The sequence below is a fragment of the Tenrec ecaudatus genome, chromosome 14 (assembly GCF_050624435.1).
Source record: "Tenrec ecaudatus isolate mTenEca1 chromosome 14, mTenEca1.hap1, whole genome shotgun sequence".
Taxonomy (NCBI): Eukaryota; Metazoa; Chordata; class Mammalia; order Afrosoricida; family Tenrecidae; genus Tenrec; species Tenrec ecaudatus.
The window spans coordinates 44,344,511-44,368,487 of NC_134543.1; the positions used below are offsets into that span (position 1 = coordinate 44,344,511).

Genomic DNA, 23,977 nt, shown 5'->3' on the forward strand with positions numbered 1-23,977 from the left:
ATACTGGCATGAAGCAGAGAACCAATAGAGAGATTTGAGGGACCAGCCCCATCCCAACTACATGGATAACCCCTTCTCCCCCCAGAAGAATTTGCTTCAGAGGACAGCAATGAAGCTACGGCTCAAGGAGAGGGACATGTCTGATCAGAGCACAATGGAGCATATGAACCGGGAGGAAGAGAGAGTGGAGCACATCCTGGCCCACCAAGCCTTGAGGACAATATCGCTGCTCAGAGCAGCCAATGCCCCACTACGAAAGACGACATCCCTCACTGACCCATAGCCCTACAAGGGAAAACGCTGGAGACACAGTGTGGAAATTGCACTCGCTTTGACCCCACCACAACGAGACAAAACACAAAAGGCATGCAACAGAACAGCAAGGGGAGCTGAGCAAGGAAGTCCTACAGGAGTACCAGAAATAGACTTTGGGGCCAGGTCGTGCCCCACCATCAGATTCGCCCAGAAAACACTCCTAAAGGTCAACAAACAGACCTTGAACTATTTACAGGCTTTTCTCTTTTTTTGTCATTGGTTTTTTTGTTGTTGTTTTCTTTTCTTTTGTTGCTTTGTTTTGCTCTGTCTTGTTTTTTATGCATATTATTATCTTTGCATGTCTATCTAGACAAGATAGGTGGGATAAACAATCTGGAGGAGAAAACAAAGGTTCCAGGGGGAACACGAGAGAGGGGGAGGTGGGGGAAAGAAAATGGGTGTTAGGAGGCCTGGGAGGGTGTAAGCAAGGGCAAAGTAATTGAGAGGAATTACTGAAACCCAAATGAAGGCTGAGCATGATAGTGGGACAAGAGGAAAGTAAAAGGAAATGGAGGAAAGAACTAGGAGGCAAAGGGCATTTATAGAGGACTAAATACAGGCATGTACATATGTAAATTTATTTATATATGATGATGGGGAAATAGATCTGTGTACATATATTTATAGGTTTAGTATTAAGGTAGCAGATGGACATTGGGCCTCTACTCAAGTACTCCCACAATGAAAGAACACTATGTTCTACTAATCTGACTTTCTGTGATGCTCATCTTCCCTATCATCTTCCCTACACAATCCCTGAAGACAAAGCAGGTGCATAAGCAAATGTGGTGAAGAAAGCTGATGGTGCCTGGCTATCAAATGATATTGCATCTAGAGTCTTAATGGCTTGAAAATAAACAAGCAGCCATCTAGCTGAGAAGCAAAAAAACTCCACATAAAAGCAGCACATCAGCCTGGGTGATCACAAGGTGTCAATGGGATCAGGTATCAGGTATCAAACAACAAAAAAAAAAAACCCTATCATTGTGCAAGAGGGGGAGCGTGGAGTGGAAACCCAAAGCCCATCTTTAGGCAACTGGATGTACCCTTACAGAAGGGTTGCAGGGAGGTGAGCCAGTAAGGGTGCAGTATAGCAACAAGGAAACATACAACTTTCTTCTAGTTTTTTTAATGCTTCCTCCCCCGCACTATCATGATCCCAATTCTACTTTACAAATTCAGCTAGACCAGAGGATATACACTGGTACAGATAAGAACTGGAAACACAGGGAATCCAGGACAGATGAACCCTTCAGGACCAATAATGAGAGTAACAATGCAAGGTGAGGTAGAAAGGGGGAACTGCTTACAAGGATCTACATATAACCCCCTCCTGGGGGACTGACAACAGAAGTGTGTGAAGGGAGACATTGGAGAGTGTAAGACATGACAAAATAATAATAATTTATAAATATAAGGGTTTGTGAGGGAGGGGGGCAGGGATGGAAGAAAACGTTTTGAGAATGATGATGGCAACAAATGTACAAATGTGCTTGACACAAAAGATGGATTATGATAAGAACTGTATGAGCCCCCAATAAAATGATTTTTAAAAGAAGAGAGAAAAAAATTCCCAGACAGGTTATCTTAGACAATTCTGTCTTACCTTCATGAACATATTAACAACAAATCTTCCCAATTTACTTCTATCTCAAATCTTACCCATTTTCTTCAATTCAACTCTAACATATCAATGTCCTCTTCACACTCATTAATCAAACATAAAACATGGGGTTCAAAGTATAACCTCTAAAAGCAAACAGACCATTCATTACAAATCATTTGTGATAACCTTTACCTATTAGATGATTTGACAGCTGGCAAACTATACTAATCAAAATACAATGAGCTTCCCATTAAATCACAATCCCTAATCTAAGAACAATTAGTTTTTAACAATGGTTTTGATCAATATCTCCCCTCATGAAATGATTACTGAAGATATGGGTGCTACAGTGTAGTGGGAAAAAATCAGATGGTGTCCAGCTATAGCAGAGAATAGCATCTAGGAGCTTACAGGCCTGTTTTAAAAATAAGCAGCTGTCTAAATGAGTTGTCAGCTAACACTACATGGAAGGCATATGTGATCCAATCCAAGATCGGAGAAGGAAATTATATTAGAGCTTAAATTCTGAGCACCACATATACAAGCCTATGTATTGCAGTGAACGTCCAAATTCCATTTGCAGAGTACCCACTTTGATTAAAGCTCCATTGACTTTCCATGGACCATTGACCAGGGATGTGAATCATCTTACCCTCAGACACAGTGCATTGGAAAGTAGATTGCTGCAGATAAAGTTAGATTAACATTTAACATATTATCATTTGTTTCCCTTTTGATTATTTTTAATTTGTTCTGGTTTCTATTATCTTTTCTTTTCTCTCTGAGATTTTTCTGTATTTTATTTTGTTGCTTTTGTTGAGATTTTCTGTATGACTTTTCTTTATATGAAACTCAGGATAGGTAAATATATAAAGACAGTAACTATATTACCAGTTTCTATTTTGAAATGCAATCTCCTGAGTCCTACTCCAAGGAGTTAGGGGAGCTCCAGGATTTTGCTTTTTAACTACAGTCTCAGGTGATTTACTAGTTTGACAACTCACACTTTAGGAAAACAAGGACTTATGGGAATATGAAAGAGAAACGATAAAATGCAACATAAGGTTGTAACATTCACAGATGGTGGTGGTAATAGTAGTGGCAGTGGTGAAGATTACAATAAAGATATTACTAAATGAAACAGGAAAAGATTAACAAATAGGTAATATAATATACTTTATTTAAAAAGAGAAAGATTTTCAGTAAGATAAATTGACACAGTGGCTGCAACAATGGGCTCAAACATAACAACAAAATAATTGGGAAGATGGTACAGGAGTAGACAGTGTTTTGATCTGTTGCACAAAAGGTCACTATGATTAGGAACCAACTCCATGGCACCTAACAACAACCTAGTTTCTGAACATTTGTTGAATTGTTTACATTTCTCAAAAAAGAGATATAAGGTTACACATAAAAATAAATGCATGCATGTGTTTTAGTTAACATTCAAAATTAGTCAATAACACTAGCCTATGGGGGGAAAATATTAAAAACCAAGATAACGATTTTCATAACAAAGGAAAGAGAGAAAATAATTGTCAGGTTTAACTGCTTTAAAAACTGAACATTAAAACACTGTATAACCTGCAAAACCAATCATTTTTCCTCGCTGGGCAAAGAGTCAAGAATCTAAAACTCTCACCAGCACCTGCATTAAACATAAAGCCACACAAAAATCAATTGTCATTGAAAGATAAATCCATGTGACTGTTATCTCTGGAGCTTAAGCAAAATTCGTTTACATGAAACAAAACATCTTATTAAATGACCATATCTAAAGCAATTCTTTGTTTTGACAATAAGTAACTTAATTACTTTTTTCCATCATTGTGGATCTAAGAGGTATGTTAAAATGTTATACTCTGCCAGGTGGATTAATATGGATTTTTTAAACTATGCTCATACTAACACTGTTTCCTGGTCATTGTAATTCTAAATTAAAGATAATAACAGGTTTAGAGAAATGATTCTGCTCTATTACTACTCACCACAAAATCCAAGTTTTCACTGCTTGACGACTTCGACTAAGTGGGAAAGCGCATGATATATATAGCACATTCATAAGCTGGAATTTAATCAAGTGAAAGTTGAATTTATAGAGCACTGAGGTCTCTAGCTTTACTAAACTACAGTGGAGTCAAACAAACAAAGTAGATCGGACAAATCAAACAATCTGAACACTACTTTATTCACCTATAAAATGGGGCATGGGTCTAGATACTAAGATGGTATAAAGAGCTTATGATTCCAAGGCGTTACCACATGCATATACGAGGCGGTATCCCCCAAACACCAAAATTGCTCGGGGCGGGCAGAACTTTCGAAGTGCACATTTTTCCCTCTAAGCGAGCATGCAGCACTCTTACGTTAGTGCACCCAGGAGCACCACCTGGGAAGGTTCTGTCTGGTCACAATGAATTTTTTCATGAAAGCATTCGCTCAAACCTCGTTATTTTTTTTTATGTCAGATTTAAGATAACAGCATGCAGCTGTGAAATTTTGTTTCCTGCTCAGGAAAAATGCCGCAGAAACTGTTGTGATGTTGAACACAGCTTACAAGGGCAGCACTACGGGAAAATCTCAAGTGTATGTGATTTTCACATTTCAAAAAAGGTGAAATGTCGATTGATGACAAACATTCTGGCATCCGTCAACTTCCCAAATGGATGAAAATGTCTGAAAATGTTGACTGGTAGTGCATTTGGAGTTCATTCCACCAAGTCAGACTGTTAATCAAGCTTTCGATTCAGAGGTTCTGAAAAGATAGCGTAACAATGTGCACCCAAAAAAGGCCCGATTTGTTGTGGCAGACATGGGTGGTGGTGGGGGGCATGGTTTTGCCATCAGGAAAATTCACATGCTCACACAGCCATCTCAGTGTGACAGTTTTGGCAAAAAACAGCATGCCTCTCTTGCACCACACACCTTACTCACGTGGCCTCTCTACAAGTGACTTCATTTTGTTTCCAAGAATGCAGAGGGACATAAAAGGGCAGCAATTTGAGGCCATAGAAGAAGTGAAGAAAAAAACAAGGGAGGTGCTGCCAGCCATCCAAACAGATGAGTTTGAAAAATGTTTCCAAGAATGGAATTGCAGATTTGACAAATGTATTAAAGTGTAATGGAGAGTACTTTGAAGGTGATAAGGTTGTTTTTAAAAAAAATTTAAATAATTGGCTTTGAAATTTTTTTTCAGTTTTTTTTCTTTTAGTACCCCCTTGGATATGCTGGAAAATAACCCATTCATCTTTTAATGAGTCAATAAAAATTATATAGGCTTTGTTTTATTCCACATTTGTTTGTGTAAGCAAGTATCTATTTTAAGAAACCCTGGGAAGCACAGCTACTGTGGAAAGCTCTAGCCATGCCTTAGCAGAGAAGCAGCTTAGAGGGTCACACACAGTCAAGATAATAAAGAAGAAATGTCTAAAGAATGCGGAAAGGTTTACCAAAAAAAATCTACTTTTGCTCAAATGTAATTTTTATCTCTCGTGAAGGAAGAGATTATGAAAATGAATAGCCCAATTGCTGTTTCATTGAGGTCTGGGTCAGGAACCAAATTCTGTTTGAAGGTGGAGACAGAAGGGAGGGCTCTTGTGAGGAGGCATAAAGGCTTTGTTTGCCTTGGAATGGGAAGAGGGAGTTTATATAGGTTCTAGCTGTTACATTCATTAAAAAGTGAGCTTTACAATACAGCAGTTTCCATTTCATCTATAAATTAGCTATTACAGATAAGTAGTTAACAAAGACCACTGCATCTATTTGAATATCTGTATTGCATTAGACAAATCTGCTGCACAAAAGCTCTTTAGAATATTGAAGAAGAAGGGCGTTACTTTGAGGACTAAGGTGTGCCTGACCCAAACCCTGGTATTTTCAATTGCCTCATAATGCATGCAGAAGCTGATAAATAAGGAAGACAAAAAAGAATGCCTATGAATTATGGTGATGGCAAAGAATATTGAAAGTACCATGAACTGCCAGAAAAACAGCAAAATCTGTCTTGGGAAAAGAATAGCCAGGGTGCTCCTTAGAAGCAAAGATGGTGAGATTTCTAGAAGGCCAGCAAAAAAGAGGAAGACCCTCAATGAGAAAGACTGAGCCAGTGGGGCAGCAATGGGCTCTAATATGGTAAAGAACGTGAAAATGTGCAGAACTGGGCAATAGTTCATGATGCTGCACTAGTCGCTATGCACCTAATACCAATAACAGGAAATATCCAGGGGTACCAATGAAAACGGTAATAAATTACATTAACTCTCTAGAAAGGATTTGTTTCAATCTCACAAATTTAGCTTATTTGGAGAAGAGGTCAGCATGAATGTGCAGTTTGAAAGCAAAAACAGCTTCAAATTTTCAAATCTACTTGTTCATTAAAATATTAAAATAAAAAATGTGTACAAAATTCATTAGGCTTTATAAGAGTCTTTAATGATAGTAAGTTATCTATATAGCAATTAAACTGGGCTTCAAATAAAGTTAAAAAATGTTTATTTTCTTCCTTTTTTCTTAATATCTCTTAGATACAATTAATCATGGCTAGGCAAGAAAAAATTCAAAAGATAAGTCACAATTTAACTATTGATGGAATAAGCCTAAAAATTGAATAAAAACCTAAGAATACTATTAATGTAAAATATTTTACCATGGAGCATTTTAAAATATTTCCTATAATTAACTCTCTTGAAAATCTATTTTGAAAACACCTAGAATCCACTATATGAAGATGAAGTAAAGAATTAACTAAAAATCTTCCAATGTAGATGAGACGTGCCCAGAAAGTATAGTAATTACAACAAAGAATCTGATAAGGTTTTAAGTCCCAAGAATTAAGGGTGATATTTCTAAACAAACAGAGATTACAGTCTCCTAGGTAATGGGCTACAAACTCAAAGTGAGGCAGAAATTTGCTATGGCTACAAACTCAAAGTGAGGCAGAAATCTGCTATATGATGAGAGCAGATGATTGCTTATAATATGAAGAAAAGGAAGGAAAAATGTGAAGAATGGAATAAAACATGAAAAATATTAAAATATTATTTTTAAAACTAAAATGCTATCATTATAAAGTACCAAAATTAGAATTTAACCCATAGATAATAGTTTAATTGCACAGCCACCACATTAATTTATAATATGATAAAAATTATCAACCCACACCAAAAAACAAGTTCAATTATACTTTAAATAAAAGTACCACTTAGAAAATCTTGAAAAGGTAATCTCTAAAGTCTTTCAAAAAGTTTCTATTCAATAATGAAAAAAAATCTAATAGTCAGGCCAAATATAAGATTATTCTGTATCTATAAGCAGTACTCAGCACATAGGAGTATTCAACAATCATCGAATAAAAGAATACTTTCCTACATTTACTGAACATGAACATAGAATAAACTCTTCAGTGCTTCCAATAGTTTAAACAACCACCTAAGGGCTAATAACTGAAATATGAACAACTTCCAAATCTGAAAAAAAAATCTGAAGTTTTAAAATAACAAGCCCTTTCTTTTCCTCAGTTATATGAGTAGACTATAATTTTCTCAGCAGCTATTCCAAGTATTGTTATGTTTTTGTTGTTATTGTTTTACTTAAGGGTATTATTACCTAAGTATGGAATATCTGAATAAAACTATTTTTTAAGTTATTGTGAAATGTTTACCTCAGATACTCAATGAGAATAATACCTGTTTATTATGTGCCGTGGATATTGTTCTATCAGAGGGACCCCTTCCCATCCTATCACAGCCCAGGTTATGAGCTGACACAAAGAGCCCTCCACCAACACCCTTCCCTCAGGTTCTACACTGAAAGCGATCGTGGCAGCAGTAAGGCCAGAAGGAAAGAGAGAAAGCGAATAAGTATCTACAATTTTCAGAGGTTCTATTTTCATAAGCATTTATCCAGAAAAAGTGCAATGGCCAATGGAATGAGTACTATGCATAGCTAAAACACAATGATAAAACCACAGAGCACTCATGGCAGGGATCCACCTCGAGACCATCATGATGAGAGAAATTAGTCAATCACCAAATGGCAGCTATTATATGAGACCACTGTTACAAAGGGGGGAAAGAGGCTACATGAATGTCTTCAGCAAAGGAAACAGACTTTGGAGGTTATAGATGGAAAGGATGCCAAGTGAGGGAAGTGAAGCAATAGGCTGGAGAGGTGACAGGTATTTGCTTGGGTTAGTTAGTGAACCACATGCGGGAAAGGTAAATCAAAGGAGGGGGGAGGGTAAGATACAAGTTATTGGGGGTTTTGATAAATATAAACTGTTGAATACAAAATTGATTGTCTTAAATACAAACCTACACCTAATTCACAATAAAATATCATTAAGGAAAAACAAAAGAAAAAGTGCAATGGCAAGAAAAGTTGAGCAAAAAATATTTTCTATTAAAAATGTTAAAAATCTCTGGTGTTTCTTTGTTATATTTTTAATAAATTGATACAACTGCTGTTGAATGAGCAAACAGGCTGTGCCAGGTTACAAACTTCAGGCTGACTTTGGAGCAATTCTTATTTGGCCTTCAATGTCACAGGAATCTGCCCTACTTTAAAATTATGAAAAGAACTCCTCTCGCAACAAAGTCGTCATCATTTGCTGCACATGCAGTTTTGGAATCATTGAGAAGCTTTGAGCCTTTTGCACGCAGCAAAGCTCAGTAAGAACTGAATTCCCGTGTTTTGATGCACCTAAAGTTTTGTAAAGACACAGTTAGGAATAGATTTCATTCAGACTCAGGAACTGCCTGTACCCAGCTGCCATCTGAAAATCAATCGTGCACCTGGTAAGTTCACAAAAGACTGACTCACCTGTGTGCAATCCATTATCCTTTGAAAAAAGTCCAAATGTGGTACTAGAGGCACAATGTACTTTTTACCAGAAAAGAAAACAACTTTTCCTTGTCCTGCTTTCCAGCTGCCCTAAGAATAGATCTCATACTAATTGTAATATGACTCCTTCAGAGAAATAATAGAGAAAATGCTTAAGACAATAGCTATTTCATGATATTGTATTTCTAAATGTTCTTTCAGACTCTCATTATTCAGAAGTTTTGACGATTTTTAAACTAAAACTTGTACCTGTGTGTTTGATTAAAGCACAACCAACTAGGAGGGGGAAATGCCTTAAGTTTGTAATATTTATAATTGGAAACTCATTACTAAATAGTCATATGAAAGACAATAAGCTGTACCTGTGACAGCGGTGAGAGAAAGTTACTGTGGCCTTGATGAAAGTCTAAGTGTTGCAAACGTATACGGAGAAACTGGCGCTTTCATACACTATCGAAAGGAGTTAGTTAGTGCATTTTTTAGATTTTTACAAAGAGCTATCAAAATTTTACATTTCTAAATTTAAATCAGTAGTAAAAATATATACAAAGAAATATAGGCTACAAAGGAGGTAAAATGGCATATACTGATACTCAAGATCTATCATCATTAGCTGAAAAAAGCAAAGGAAAGTGGTATACAGGGTTACTCACTGAACTGCTAACCACAAGGTCAGTTCAAAACCACTAGCCACTGTTCAGTATAAAGATGAGGCTTTCTACCTGTAGAGTTAGTCTCAGAAGTCCACACGGGCAGTTCTACTTTGTCCTCGAGCGTCACAGTGAGTTGGAATTGACTTAATGACACTGAAATGATTCTCCTTGTGCAAATTACAAAAACCAAATACCATATATGCTCGAGTGAGTTTTTCAGCACATTTTTTATGGAGTTTTTGTGGTAAAATTAGGTGCCTCAGCTGATATTTGGGTTGGCTTATCCTCGAGTATATATGGTATATAAGCTCTTTTTGGAAAGCACTTCTTTGTAGTTGCTTTGGTGGGGTATGAGAGGGCAAAGATAACTTTCATGTTATACCTGTCTGTCCTTTTAAATGTTTTTATTACATGTACATGCTATTTTCTTTTTTTTTAGATCATTTTATTGGGGGCTCTTACAGCTCTTATAACAATCCATATATCAATTGCATCAAGCATATTTGTAGATATGTTGTCATCTTTATTTTCTAAAAATTTACATTCTATTTGAGCCCTTGGTATCAGTTCCTCTTTTTACCCTCCCTCCCCACACTCCTTCATGGCCCTTTGATAAATTATAATTATTATTTTCATATCTTAAACCAACCACTGTCTCCCTTGCCCCCCAGTTTCTTCTCCTCTCCCCATCTTCCCTCTACCCCCCAGGTATTGCTACTCCAATTTCTGAGGGGTTTATCTGACCTGGATTCCGTGTGTCCTGAGCTCTTGTCTGTACTGGTGTACATGCTATGTACATGCTGTATACATGTTCCGACCTAGCGAGGATTGGGGGCATGATAGTGAGGGATTAGGAAGCCTCAAGGAACTAGAGTAATATTGTGTGGTTCATTGGTGCTATACTTCACCTTGATTGACTAATCCCTTCCTTGCGACCCTTCTGTGAGGGAATGTTGCATTGTCTACAGATGGGTTTGGGTCTCTGCTCTGACTCTCCTGTTCTCAACAATATGTTTTAAACAAAAAACAATGTTTTGTTTGTTTGTGGTCTTCTGATGCCTGCTACCTGATCCCATGGATACCTCTTGATCGCACAGGCTGGTGTGCTTCTTTCATGTGGGCTTTGTTGCTTCTCTACTAGATGGTCGTTTGTCTAACTTCAAGCCTTTAAGACCCCAGATGCTATATACCTGGGCACCATCAGTTTTCTTCATCACATTTGCTTGTGCACCCATTTTGTCTTTAGCGATCATGTAGGGAGGGTGAACATCACAGAATGCCAGCTTGTTAGAACAAAGTGTTCTTGCACTGAGGGAGGGCTTGAGCTGAGGCCCAAAAAGTCCGTCCACTTCCTCAATGGATTGCCATATAAATATCTGTATCTATGCCAATACCTCTATTTTTATGAATATATTTACATAAGTACACAGCTGTTTGTAACTCTATCTATAGCTTTGCTTTCTAGATCTTTCCTGTTTCCTTTTACCATCCTCCTTTCCTACCATCACAATCACCCTTCTTCTGCCTCTTAGTAATTCCTCTCAGTTAGATTGCTGTTGCTCCAAACCCCCACCCTTCCAGGATCTCTACATCCTCTTCGTTGTTGATTTTAATTCCCTAGTTGTTCCCTTGTATATGGCACTGTTTGCTCACAGCTCTTTTCCTCTACCTTCTCCTCCCCCTAAGTCCCTCTGGAACCTTCGGTCTCATTGCTTTCTCCTCGGGCTTGCTTCCCATCCCTATCTTACATAGGTAGGCAAACCAACAAGAACTTAGATAACACACACACACATAAAAACAAACAGAAAATTCAATAGAGAGAAATAGAAATATATATAAAGAAAAACAATAAAAACTAATAAATAAAACCTGAAAAAGAGATAATTCCAGGTATGTCCATTGACATTTATGACTATTACCCTACTGGTCCTAGGGGGTTCCAGGAACTGCCCCTCTTAGCCTGAAGTCTATTTGGGGGGCTCCTTAGTGGCTTGGCTTTGCTCCCATTCATTTTTTAATTATTTTAATAAATTAATATATCATATCATTTAATTAATGTGTAAATTGAATTTATATTATCCCCTTGAAATGCATAATTGCACAAGCTGTGTGCAACTATATGCTTACACATTTCAACTTCTTTTATAACATCTTTTCCCTTACCAAACTGGCTTCAATTTTCTGCTATTATTTACATGAAAACTAATTTGAAGAGTTATTCTTACATGGTAGTATATTCCCCTAGCAGAATAAACTGAAAAAGTAAAAATTACTATCCCAAAAAATAATATTCTTCCTTAAGTCATAGAATGATTATCTACCCATTCCTCACTTATCAACATGGCTTCACTTATCAACATGGTTAGGTTCCAAAGACCAATTTGTTAAAAATCAGTATTATACAAAAACAGAGAATGGCCATGTGGCATCAACTCCCTTCATCTGTACTATGAAAACCCCACCAATCCCTGAGGTCATCTGCCAACGCCACCTCCCCTCTCCTTCATGACTTCAGTCAGCCCCACTGCCACATGCAGAGGACCACCCAAGTGCTACTCTTCTCTTCATCCTTGTGGTCCCTTCCCGCTCCTGTTATAACTGGATTTTCAAGATGGGTGGCCCTATTGTATCCCCTCAACAATCTCAAACAGTCCTTGGTGGTTGTGTCAAGAATAAGGGGCTCCTTGTGCATAGATAGTAGGGCCTGTGTGTAGTGGGAGAAAGGGGTGCAGCTCCCTGCTGGGTCCCATCTCCCCTCCCCACCTATTAGCCCCCATTAGGAAAGAGCAGCGAGGAAGCATAAGGGGACTGCAGCAGTACTGGTAAGCTGCCATGGGGACCATGCCCTGAAAATCTGAGTGCTCCATCTCAAGGGTTCATTCTGACGACTGCCCAGCCCAGCCATGCCACCCCTTGGGGCCATGAGCTGAAGTCAGAAGCCAGAGCCCTGCTTTCTCATGGGTGCCAAAGGTAGCCCATCTTCAGGGCACTAGCTACCACTTCCCTGGTCTCAGCTCCTATGGAAACCTAAACCCTACCAGGCATTAAGTATCCTGCTGCCATGGAGCCTCGCCCAAGCCCCACCCACTCACTCTGCCTGGCACCCAATTAACTCAGGGAGACTGCATCCCACGAATATCACACCCCTTTCTTCTCTCCCAGATAATGGAATACAACGCAATATGAGCTTCCTTTCTGGTTCCACAAGTCGGGGTCCCCCTTGTCAGGGAACTGGGTATTTATTACTGCTAGACATGAATACTTAGAATATAAATTGCACATAATTTCAACCCCACTGCTCCATAGTTTACCACTTATAGAAATAAGTCTGTGAACAAAATTAAGTGTTTCAGAAAGAATCAGCTCCTCAAACTTCTACTTCAGGTAGGCTGATCAGAAAAAAGTACAAATCAAGAGCAAGCATGAAAAAAGAATTTTCACCACAGGTCCTAAAAGCATTGAAAGGCTAAGTAAATACTATGAACAACTGTATGCCAACAAATTCAATAACATAGAAGGGGAGAAATCTGACACAGGAAACAGAAAATCTGACTATGCCTGCATGTGTTTGCAGTAAACGGCAATGGAGGTAGACATATCTGACCTCCTCTAGTCCCCTATTGCCATGAGGCAAATGTCAGACATTTATGTATTACCTATTTATTACCTATTCTTACACTAACCATTCTTCCCACCCCACTCTAGATCTATGCTGGGTTTGATAATTTCCTGCAATGGCCATGCAGAAATCACAATTAAGGGGATTACAGAAGTTGATAGGTTAAAAGTCAGGATCAGCAAACAGTATGGATACTGTAGTAGTTATATAATCGTTTGTCAATTTGACAGGATTGAGCGTGAAGGGGTGGAGTCTAGCCTGTCAATCAGGTCATAGCCAATGAGGCCTCTGTGTGGGCATGGCCTTCTCCTGAGGATTCTGGGAACTTCCATATTCCTCTTTGGAGGTGGGGTCTGTGTGTGTGTCTCTCTCTCTGCTCACTCCTTGGGGGACACTGCAGCTGACAAGACACATGGAACTACCTAAGTGCCCTAAGCTGGAGAAGGCACGTGGAGATCACTGCCAGTGCTGAGATGCTTATGTGACTGGATACAGAGACTTTCTACCCACTAGCCTGTGATCGTCCTGCATTTTGGCATCATTGCATGTGTTTCCTGAGTCTAAAGAGAACTTTATATATTGGTATCAGACATATAGATTAATATTGGACTTATGAGTTTGATCTGGACTAGGCTGGGACGTTTTCTCAATATTCAATTGCGCTTGAATATAACGTTCCTTCTTATACACACATGAGTGTCTATGAATGTTTCTCTAGTCCACCAGACTAACACAGATACACTCATTGGGCTGCTCAGCCAGCAGCCAAGTGCTTTTCCATTCTCAGCCTCTCAACTATGTAGCCCTTTGGCAAAGGAAGCCAGTTCTTCTGTCCCCCAGTCCATAGTCTCAGGCCAGAGAAGGAGAACTTGCTACTATCAAGTTGATTCCTACTCACAGTGACCCTATAGGACAAGGTCTAACTGCTGCTGTGGGTTTCCTAAACTGTAACTCTTTAAGGGAGTAGAAAGCTTCATCTGGTGGTTTCAAACTGCTAATCTTGTGGTTAGCAGGTCCAATATGTAACCACTACACCAGAGAGCTCCTCGGATAAGAATGTACTCCATAGTCTCAGTGCTGTTCCTCTTAGTCTCCGTACCACAGTGCATTAGGTGTTGGTGGCCTCAGACAAAGAACTTGAACATGTTCTTCCATTTTTTGGAGTGGTGTTTGTTTTCGTTTTGTTTGGTTCACTGGGTACATTTTATCGTTAGTAATATGTACTACATGCAATGTTATTTTACATAATGTAATATTGCCAATATAGAGCAGTGCATATATAGCTCGCAAAGAAGAGGAATTGACAGATAAGAATTTAATGGATTTTGGAGAGGAAAGAAATGCTGAAGAATAAATAATGAGGAAAAGGCAAGAAATCAGTTATTTATAAATTTTTTACGTGAAGGATGAGCTGAAAGTTATTTCTGTACTAAATCAGGAGCTTCAGTTGCTTCAAATCATGAACACAAATTCTGATCAGTTTGCTTAAGTTAAAAGCAATATTCAGGAAATGGAGAGATGTTACTACAAAACATATAAAGCAAAAAAAAAAAAGAACTACAAGGATAACACTCCAAGTCAGAAATAGGAAAAGAAATGGAATGTGCGGCTCACTATCTCTACAATCTTTTCACCTCTTTGCTATGTGACTGAAAGAACTAGATGAGGTCCTACTACCATTAATTGAACATACTGATCCAAGAGTATATATGTATACAGAAGAATCCTTATCAAAAGCAGAAAAGTGCAGAACAGAATCTCACATACTCTTAAGATCTTTCTGGAGCCAGGGAGGCTATATGAACCACTGAAACTACTACCCCAAGATAATCTTTAAACCTTAAACATTAAATTAAAATATTCCTGGATGTTTTCTTAAAAGAAGTGTAGCATAACTAGTAAAGAATGCATGCTTTAAACACTGCTCATTTAAGATGCACCTGCATGGGAACAAATTGACAGCAGCAATTCAAAGGATTAAATAGAAAACTAAATGGGGTAGTAAATTGATGTCAATGATAAAGGAACGATAAGAGAACATGCAACCTGAAAACATAATCCATGTCACTGAATGACACAGTAGAAATTGTTGAATTAGTATGTGTTTTGCTGTGAATATTCTTAATACCACCCAAAATGAAAGACCACCTAAAATGAAATAAATTATTTTTTAGATCACTAATTTTTCCTTTTCAAAAGGCATCTTTAAGAAAAAGGTAAGGCACAAACTTGGAGGAAAATGTTATATTTATATATACAAATACATATATATATTCTATATCAGCTAAAAAACTTCTATCCAGAATATTTTTTAAACTTTGTATTATAATCTGAGTGAAAATTCAGAGTAAACTGGTTTTCCATTCAATAATTCATAAACATTTATTGCAATCTCTACAGTATAATGACTTTTTCCATTTTCTCCCTTTGTTTCCTATTTCCAATCATCCTTCCAACCTTCTAAGCTTTATGCATGGGCAAATACTACCCTTTTGGTCTTAGGTGGCTGATTATTCCAAGGAGCACATCCCTCTTTACTGTGGCTGCTCACCTTATAGGCCTATGCTTTGGCTGAAAGTTGCACCACAGGGTAAGTTCTATGCCAGGTCTGAAGGGTTTCGAAGGGCTAGTTGCACCAATCTCATAACAGACCAGTAGAGCTGGTAATTTTTATTCTTTTCAATTTTGTTCCATGTTTTTGTTCAGAATATTATTTTCTTGGTAATCTAAAAGCTTTTTAACAAAATGATGGGAACACGGTCAAAAGATTTTAAAAGACGCTTTACAAAAGAGGTTATATGGATGGAAAATAAGTGCATGAAAAGATGTTCATCATCACTGACCATTATGGATCTGTAAATTAAAATCACAATGAGCTACCACTACACACCCATTAGAATAAGTAACGTTGTTTTTTTAAGTGACCATACAGTGTGTGGCAAACGTTGTGGAGCAGTTGGAACACTCATAAACTGCTAGTTGTAAAACAGTACAACCATTTGGAAGTTTTTAACTGTCCTAAAGTCACATGACTTACCATAAAAACTAGGCACTCCAATCCTAGATGTTTACCCAAGAAGTAAAGCACTTTACATGATTTTTTGGGTAATAGTTAACTGTTATTGTAGGCAATAAAAGACACCTTAATCTCAAATTTAATTTATGCAGGACATTTATGAAATCTCCAGCAGGACAAAGACACATCACCCAAATGAAGGAGGCCATCAGCACATGGTCATAATGACATCCAAGCGTTTCCAGAGAATCTGTAGCTTAAAGAGAGGACATGAGAGAACGACGGAAACTGTCACAGATGCATGACTGGCAGCAGATCAATATGTCACCATTAAAGTGTGACTATAGAAACAGGAATAGAACCATGACTGGGACACATACTAACGAGATGGAAGTGAAGACAAGATTGATCCAGGGCCTTCCTATCAAGGCAGGCAGGGTAGGACTCATGGTTATGTGACCAGTACCCTCATCTCCACCAAGGAAGAGCCCAGGCAAGCCCTTCTAAGGGAGACTACGCCAGCCCAAGAATGGTGGTGGTGCTCAGTGTCAGTGAGTTAGTTTCAACCCAAATTGACCCTGTGCACAAAGGAACGAAACACTGCCCACTCCTGCCCCATCCTCACCATCATTCTGACTCTTGAAGCGAGTCCACTGTTGCAGCCACTGTGTCTAGCCATCTTCTTGAGGGCCTTCCTCTCTTTTGCTGCCCCTCTCCTTACCTAATATGATGTCCTTCCCCAGGATCTGGTATTTACTGACATGATGTCCAAAGTATGTAAGATGAAGTCTTGCCATCCTAGCCTCTAAGGAGCACTCTGGCTGTACTTCTTTCTTCCAGTCTTTTTAGCAGTCCATGGTACTTTCAATATTCTTCGCCAACAAAATGTATCAATGTTAGTAAACCACCCTCAAGTACACTCTACCTGAAAGCAAAGCTAATTCGTCTTGCTGGTTAATGGTCAGAAAGAGATTTAATGGAGGCTTAATCTATGGAGAGATGTTGGATTTTACTGTAACTATAGTCTTCCATCTGTGATATGCAGATGACACAACCTTGCTGGCTGAATGAAAGGAGGACTAGAAACACTTGCTCATGAAAATCAAGGATTGCAAACTTCAGTATGGATTACAACTCAAAGTAAAGAAGACCAAGCTCCTCACAACTGGGCCAATAGGTAGTTACCGCATCATGACAAATGGAGAAAAGGTTGAAGTTGTCAAGGATTTTGTCTTGCTTGGATCCACAATCCATAGCAGTCAAGAGATCAAATGATGCAGTGCATTAGATAAATCTGCTACATGAGAGCTCTTAAAAGTTTTTACTTTAAAGACTAAGATGTGCTGGATCCAAGTCATGATATTTTCAATTGTCTCATATGCAGGTGAAAGTTGGGTATTAAATAAAGAAGACCCAAGAAGAATCTATGCATTTGAATCGCGGTGCTGGAGAAGAATACGGAAAGTACCATGGACTGCTCAAAGGACAAACAGATCTGTGTTGGAAGAAGTATAGCCAGAGTGTTCCTTAGAGGCAAGCATAGCAAGACTTCATCTTCCATGCTTTGGACATGGAGTCAAGAGAGACCAGTCCCTGGAGAAAGATATCATGTTTGGTAAAGAAGAGTAACAGTGTGAGTGGGTTGGAAAGGGGGAACTGATTACAAGGATCCATATGTGACCTCCTCCCTGGGAGATGGACGGCAGAGAAGGGGGGGAAGGGAGGCTCCTGATAGGGAAAGATATGACAAAATAACAATGTATAAATTATCAAGGGCTGGGGAGACCCTTTTCACGAAGATGGCGCCGAAAGCAAAGAAGGAAGCTCCTGCCCCTCCCAAAACGGAAGCCAAAGCAAAGGCTTTAAAAGCCAAGAAGGCCGTGCTGAAAGGCGTCCACAGCCACAAAAAAAAGAAGATCCGCACGTCACCCACTTTCTGGCGGCCCAAGACCTTGAGACTAAGAAGGCAGCCCAAATACCCTCAGAAGAGCGCCCCCAGGAGAAATAAGCTGGGCCATTATGCCATCATCAAGTTCCCCTTGACTACAGAGTCTGCAATGAAGAAGATCGAAGATAACAACACACTTGTGTTCATTGTGGATGTCAAAGCCAACAAACAACAGATCAAACAGGCTGTGAAGAAGCTCTATGACACTGACGTAGCCAAGGTCAACACCTTGATCAGGCCTGACGGGGAGAAGAAGGCATATGTTCGACTGGCTCCTGACTATGACGCTTTAGATGTTGCCAACAAAATTGGAATCATCTAAAGTGAGCCCAGCTGGCTAATGCTAAATATAAACTTTTTCAATATAAAAAAAAATTATCAAGGGCTCATGAGGGAGGGGGAAGAGGGAAGGGAGGGGAAAAAGAGGACCTGATGCAAAGGGCTTAAGTGGAGAGCAAATGCTTTGAAAATGATTAGGGCAAAGAATGTATGGATGTGCTTTATACAATTGATGTATGTGTATGTATGGATTGAGATAACAGTTGTATGAGCCCCTAATAAAATGTAAAAAAAAAAAAAAAAAAAGAAGAGTAACAGTGAAAGAGAGAAAGGCCCTCAAGGAGATGGACTGACATCCTGGCTGCAATGATGAGCTCAAGCGTGGGAATGACTGTGAGGACAGCACAGGACCAGGCAGGGTTCGTTCTGTTATGTGTAGTATCGCTTTGGGTGGAAACCAACTCAATGACACCTAACAACAGCAACATAACCTTCCAAACACAGTGCTCAGAATTTAGCTTCTAATACACTGTTAACAAGTCAGCTTGGTTAGTGGATAAATTGTGATATGCATATGCAAGGAATACTACTCAGTAATATAAAGGAATAAACTGTTAAAAAGGTAGATGTAGCTAAAAATTAGTAAACTGAGTAAAAGAACTCAAAAATACAGACTATATGACTGCAAAATTCTAACAAATGTAAACCAGGCTATGATTTGAGAATGACGAGGGCAATGAATATACATATGTGCTTTACACAATTCATATATGTATGGATTGTGATTAAGAGTTGTATGAGCTGATTTTTTCCAAAAAAAGGAGTGTTTTCCAGCTGAGTGTGTTGGGGCACCAAGCCCTAGCACCAAAGTCTATCTCTGGTATTTCTTGGGGACTTTGTTGCTCTGTTCCCCTTGCTATTCTGTTCCATGCCCTTAGTGTTTTGCCTCGGTGTATTGGGATCAGATTGGGTGGAAATCCCACACTTTGTCTCCAGTGTTGTCCCCTGTAGGGCTATGGGTCAGTGAGGGATGTCCTGTCTCACAGTGGGGCCGGCTATGTAGTCTTCTCTGTGAACTCGCTGCTCTGAGAAGGAATATCTTCCTCAAGGCCTGGTGGGCCAGGATGAATGCACTCCTCTCTCTTCCTCCCCCTTCATTTGCTCCTATGTGCTCTGATCAGACATGTGCCTCTCCTGGAGATGCAGATTCAGTGCTGTCCTCTGAAATAAATTCTTCTGGGGGGAGGGACAAATGTCCACATAGTTGGGATTGGGGCCGGCCCCTCAGACCTCTCTAGTTTAGACAGTTATATACTTGCGAAAACACCACAACTGAGATAACACATAATTTTGTCACCTCCAGAAATTTCCCTGTGCCCTTTTGTAATTCATCCTTCCCTCCATCACCAGAGCCTTACTGGCACAGCAGTTAAAGCATTTGACTGCTAAGCAAATGGTTTACGGTTGGAACCCAATACCTGCTCCTGGGAGAAAGGTGACAGCTGACTTCTGTAAAGATTACAACCATAGGTAAGCCCTATGGGACAGTTCTACTTTCCCCTAAAGATGAACTAGGAATAAGAATTAAGGCAATGGCAGTGGATTTGGTTTTGTTTTCTATCTCCATTCTTTTTTCTTCCCCGCCCCCTCCATGCTTTCCCTCCACCCCTACCTTGAATCTTAGAGTACGGGAATTGCTGAAACCCAGGTGGGGACTGAGCAGGATAGTGGGACAGGAAGAAAGTCAAGAGAAATAGAGGAAAGAGCTGGGAAACAAAGGGCATTTATAGCGGTCTAGATAAAGACATGTACATATGTAAAAATATTTATACATGAGGAGGAAATAGATCTATGTGCCTATATTTATAGGCTTAGCATTAAGGTAGCAGAAGGACATTGGGCCTCCACTCAAGTACTCCCTCAATGCATGAATACTTTCTTCTATTAAATTGGCATTCCATGATGCTCACCTTCCTGGCACAACCGCTGAAGACAAAGCGGGTGCATAAGCAAATGTGGTGAAGAAAGCTGATGGTGCCCAGCTGCCAAAAGATATGGCATCTGGGGTCTTAAAGGCGTGAAAGTAAACAAGTGGCCATCTAGCTCAGAAGCAACAAAGCCCACATGGAAGAAACACACCAGTCTGCATACTCACGAGGTGCCGAAGGGATCAGCTATCAGGAATCAAAGAACAAAAAATCATATCATTGTGTGCTCACCTCACTGAAGAAAAATGGATGCATAAGTAAATGTGGTGAAGAAAGCTGATGGTGCCCAGCTATCAAAAGATATAGCATCTGGGATCTTAAAGGCTGGAGGGTAAACAAGCAGCCATCTACCTCAGAAGCAACAAAGTACACATGGAAGAAGCACACCAGCCTGTGTGATCATGAGGCGTTGAAGGTATCAGGCATCATTAAAACAAAAAGTCATGTCATTGTGAATGAGGGGGCATGCAGAGTGGAGACCCAAAGCCCATCTGTAGGCAATTGGACATCCCCTTATGGAAGGGTAGCAGGGAGGAGACGAGCCAGTCAGGGTGCAGTGTAGTAACGATGAAACATACAACTTTCCTCTAGTTCCTAAATGCTTCCTCCCCACTATCATGATCCCAATTCTACCTTACAGATCTGGCTAGACCAGAGGATGTACACTGGTACAGACAGGAACTGGAAACACAGGGATTCCAGGGCGGATGATCCCTTCAGGACCAGTGGTGTGAGTGGTGATACCGGGAGGGGGAAGGGGGGGAGGGGGAACTGATTATAAGGATCTACATATAACCTCCTCCTTGAGGGACGGACAACAGAAAAGTAGGTGAAGGGAGAGGTCGGACAATGAAAGATATGACAAAATAATAATTTATAAATTATCAAGGGTTCATTAGGCAGGGGGTAGTGGGGAGGGAGGGGATAAAAAGAGGAGCTGATGCCAGGGTCTTAAGTAGAGAGATGTTTGAGAATGATGAGGGCAATGAATGTACAAATGTACTTGACACAATTGATGTATGTATGGATTGTGATGGGAGTTGTATGAGTCCCAAATAAAATGATTTTTTAAAAAGTCTAAACTAAATAAATTATATGATTAGAGTACCTACCACTGAGTGAAAATCAATAACTCAATAAAGGTGGAAAAAAAGCAAGTTAAGCAAAAAGGAAAACATTTCATCGGTGACAGCACCAAAATTGTAATTGCATACTCTGCTTTTAGAAGCTTGTTCTATATTCATAATCACATGTATACAATCACACAGTTGTTCAATGAAGAATTACAGTGAAACCTGTGAGAGCCAGAACGCAATGGGACTGCACTCTTTTTCCAAGTCTCAAAAGTTCTCCACCTTTGACAAGGTCCAGTCTTACCATTCTTCTGTTTTTCTGTAGCAAACATTTGCATTTTCCCACAGGTTCTGGCTTTCACAAGATTTCTGTAATAGCAAACATCTGAAAATAACCAAAATACCCATGACGATATGGCAGGTTAAACATATTCGGGCATTTTAAGAATATGGAAAACTCTACAATCATGGAAATGATGTCCAGCTATATACATGAACAGAAGTTAGCCAAGATATATTAAATGAATAAATAAAGCAGCAAAGAAATTCATATGGTATTATTCCATTTGTGGATACCTGGTGGCATAGTGGGTTATGCACTGGGCTGCTAAACAACGTCAGCAGTTCAAGACCACCATGTGCTCCACGGTACAAAGATGAGGCTTTCCACTCCATAAAGAGCTAAAGTCTTGGAAACCCACAGGAGTAGCTCTACCCTGTCCTATGGGGTCGCTATGAGTCAGCATCAACTCAGTGACAATGAGCTGAATGATTCTGTGTGTGTTTAGTTTTCCTAAAATTAATAGCAGAGAGACTTCTAGCTATAATTACATCTAGTTAACCTTAACCTATTTAAAATCCTGTTAGTACACATATTTTATAATTTTCACAAAGATACTGTAACTCTCCAAAATAAGCACAGTAAGTATCCCATAAAGGTGAGTTGCTAGGTCCAATCATAACATGCTAAGCACTTGGTGCCAATTGTCATTTCTTTAATCTTCACATCAAAACTATGAGATTTTTATCATCGTTTCACAGATTTAGGAATTTGAAGGTTAAAAAAGTTGAGGAGATACAGAGGGTCAGACAGCTAGTACACTGTAACACAAGGGCTTAAACTCAAGGGGTTTTTATGCTAAAATAATACTTTTAATCCCTATATCAAACTGTCTCTCTGTAAGCATACATAATTTAGAATGCAAAAAACAATAAATGAAAAAAACTTTTTTGAAAAAGGAAATAAATGAATTCAGCAACCAGGAGTACAGTAGAGACAATATAATCAAGAAACAGGGGTTCAATTTCTAGTTTTATCAATTGGTTTTGAAAAGAAAAACTTTTGTTGTTACATAAGCATATGTTGCATCAAGGGAGCCCTGGCGGCGTAGCAGTTATGCACTGGGCTGGGATCTGCATGGTCAGCAGTGCAAAAGTAACAGCCCCCTCAGTGGCAGAAAGATGGGCTTTCTACTCCTGGAAACAGTTACAGTCTCAGAAACCCACAGGAGGGTCAACATCAACTGGATGGCAATGAGTTTGGTTCTTACAGTTCATCAATTAATTCACTTCAACCATATGGCTTTAATCATTTCTCATTTTTTATATTCCAAATTCTGCTTGTACAATATAAAGACGAGTTCCTATTCTAATGGCAAAAAGCATAAATTCAATTAATCTACATAGCAAATAGAAGATACAAATTTCCAAAAGGAATGACAAGCATTAAACTTATACTAGCTGTGGCAATTTATGATTATGGATATTATTTCTATTATAAATCATATGCTTTTTGCATTTAGTTGTAGCACATTACATAGAAAACTTTTTGTAAACAGCCTCTAGGATTAAATATTAGTACAGTATCAGATGTTATTAAGAGAAATAATAAGACATTCATTATCTGAAACTACAGAAGGAATATCTTTGGGAAATACGAGTAGGGAGTGGGAGACAGGAAGGGTTAGGGGGTTGAGGAAGCAAACAATGTGTGTGGGGGCAGAGTATTCTCCAGAACTGATGATGATTACACAACTCAATTTTAAAATGATTTAACAAAAAGAAATAAAATTAACCATGGGGCAGGCGAGAGAGTTGGGGGTGGTGGGAGAAAAATGTTCTAAAGTTGATTGTGGTAATGATTGTATAACTCTTCTTGTCATGATTGAGTTGTGTGATATTGGATTCAATGCCAATAAAACTGTTTTTAAATAATATTCATTATAACATTGCATCTTACAGTTTACAAATAAATTTACCTTTACTTAGGAGCAGTGTAAATTGTCTTTAAATTTTTTGCTTAACATTAACTTAAAGAAATTCATTCTTAAATTGTGATAAGAATTGTACGAGCCCAAATAAAATTATTTTTTAATTCATTCTTTCTGCTATCAACTGCATTAAAGCAAATATGAATAAAGAACTTTTTCTGATAGTTTCATATTTTATTATTGAAGTTTAAAATCTCAACTAGGTATTCATTTGCTTTCTAGCATTCCTAAAAAAGAAAGCAATGCAAGTTTAGCAAATTCCTGTTAATAAATCATGTTATTTAAGTTGCTACCTGTCTAATTATTTATTCACTTTCTATCTAATTAAGCTTGGGCCAGCACACAGGAATCACAAAGCAAAAGTTTA

General features: G+C 38.8%; 1 protein-coding gene across 1 annotated transcript in view; it reads right to left on the reverse strand.

Annotated features, from left to right (window-relative positions):
* Positions 1-23,977, reverse strand: part of MNAT1 (MNAT1 component of CDK activating kinase) — a 206,427-nt gene that overhangs the window by 166,171 nt on the left and 16,279 nt on the right. The gene's annotated exons all lie outside the window — the stretch shown is intronic.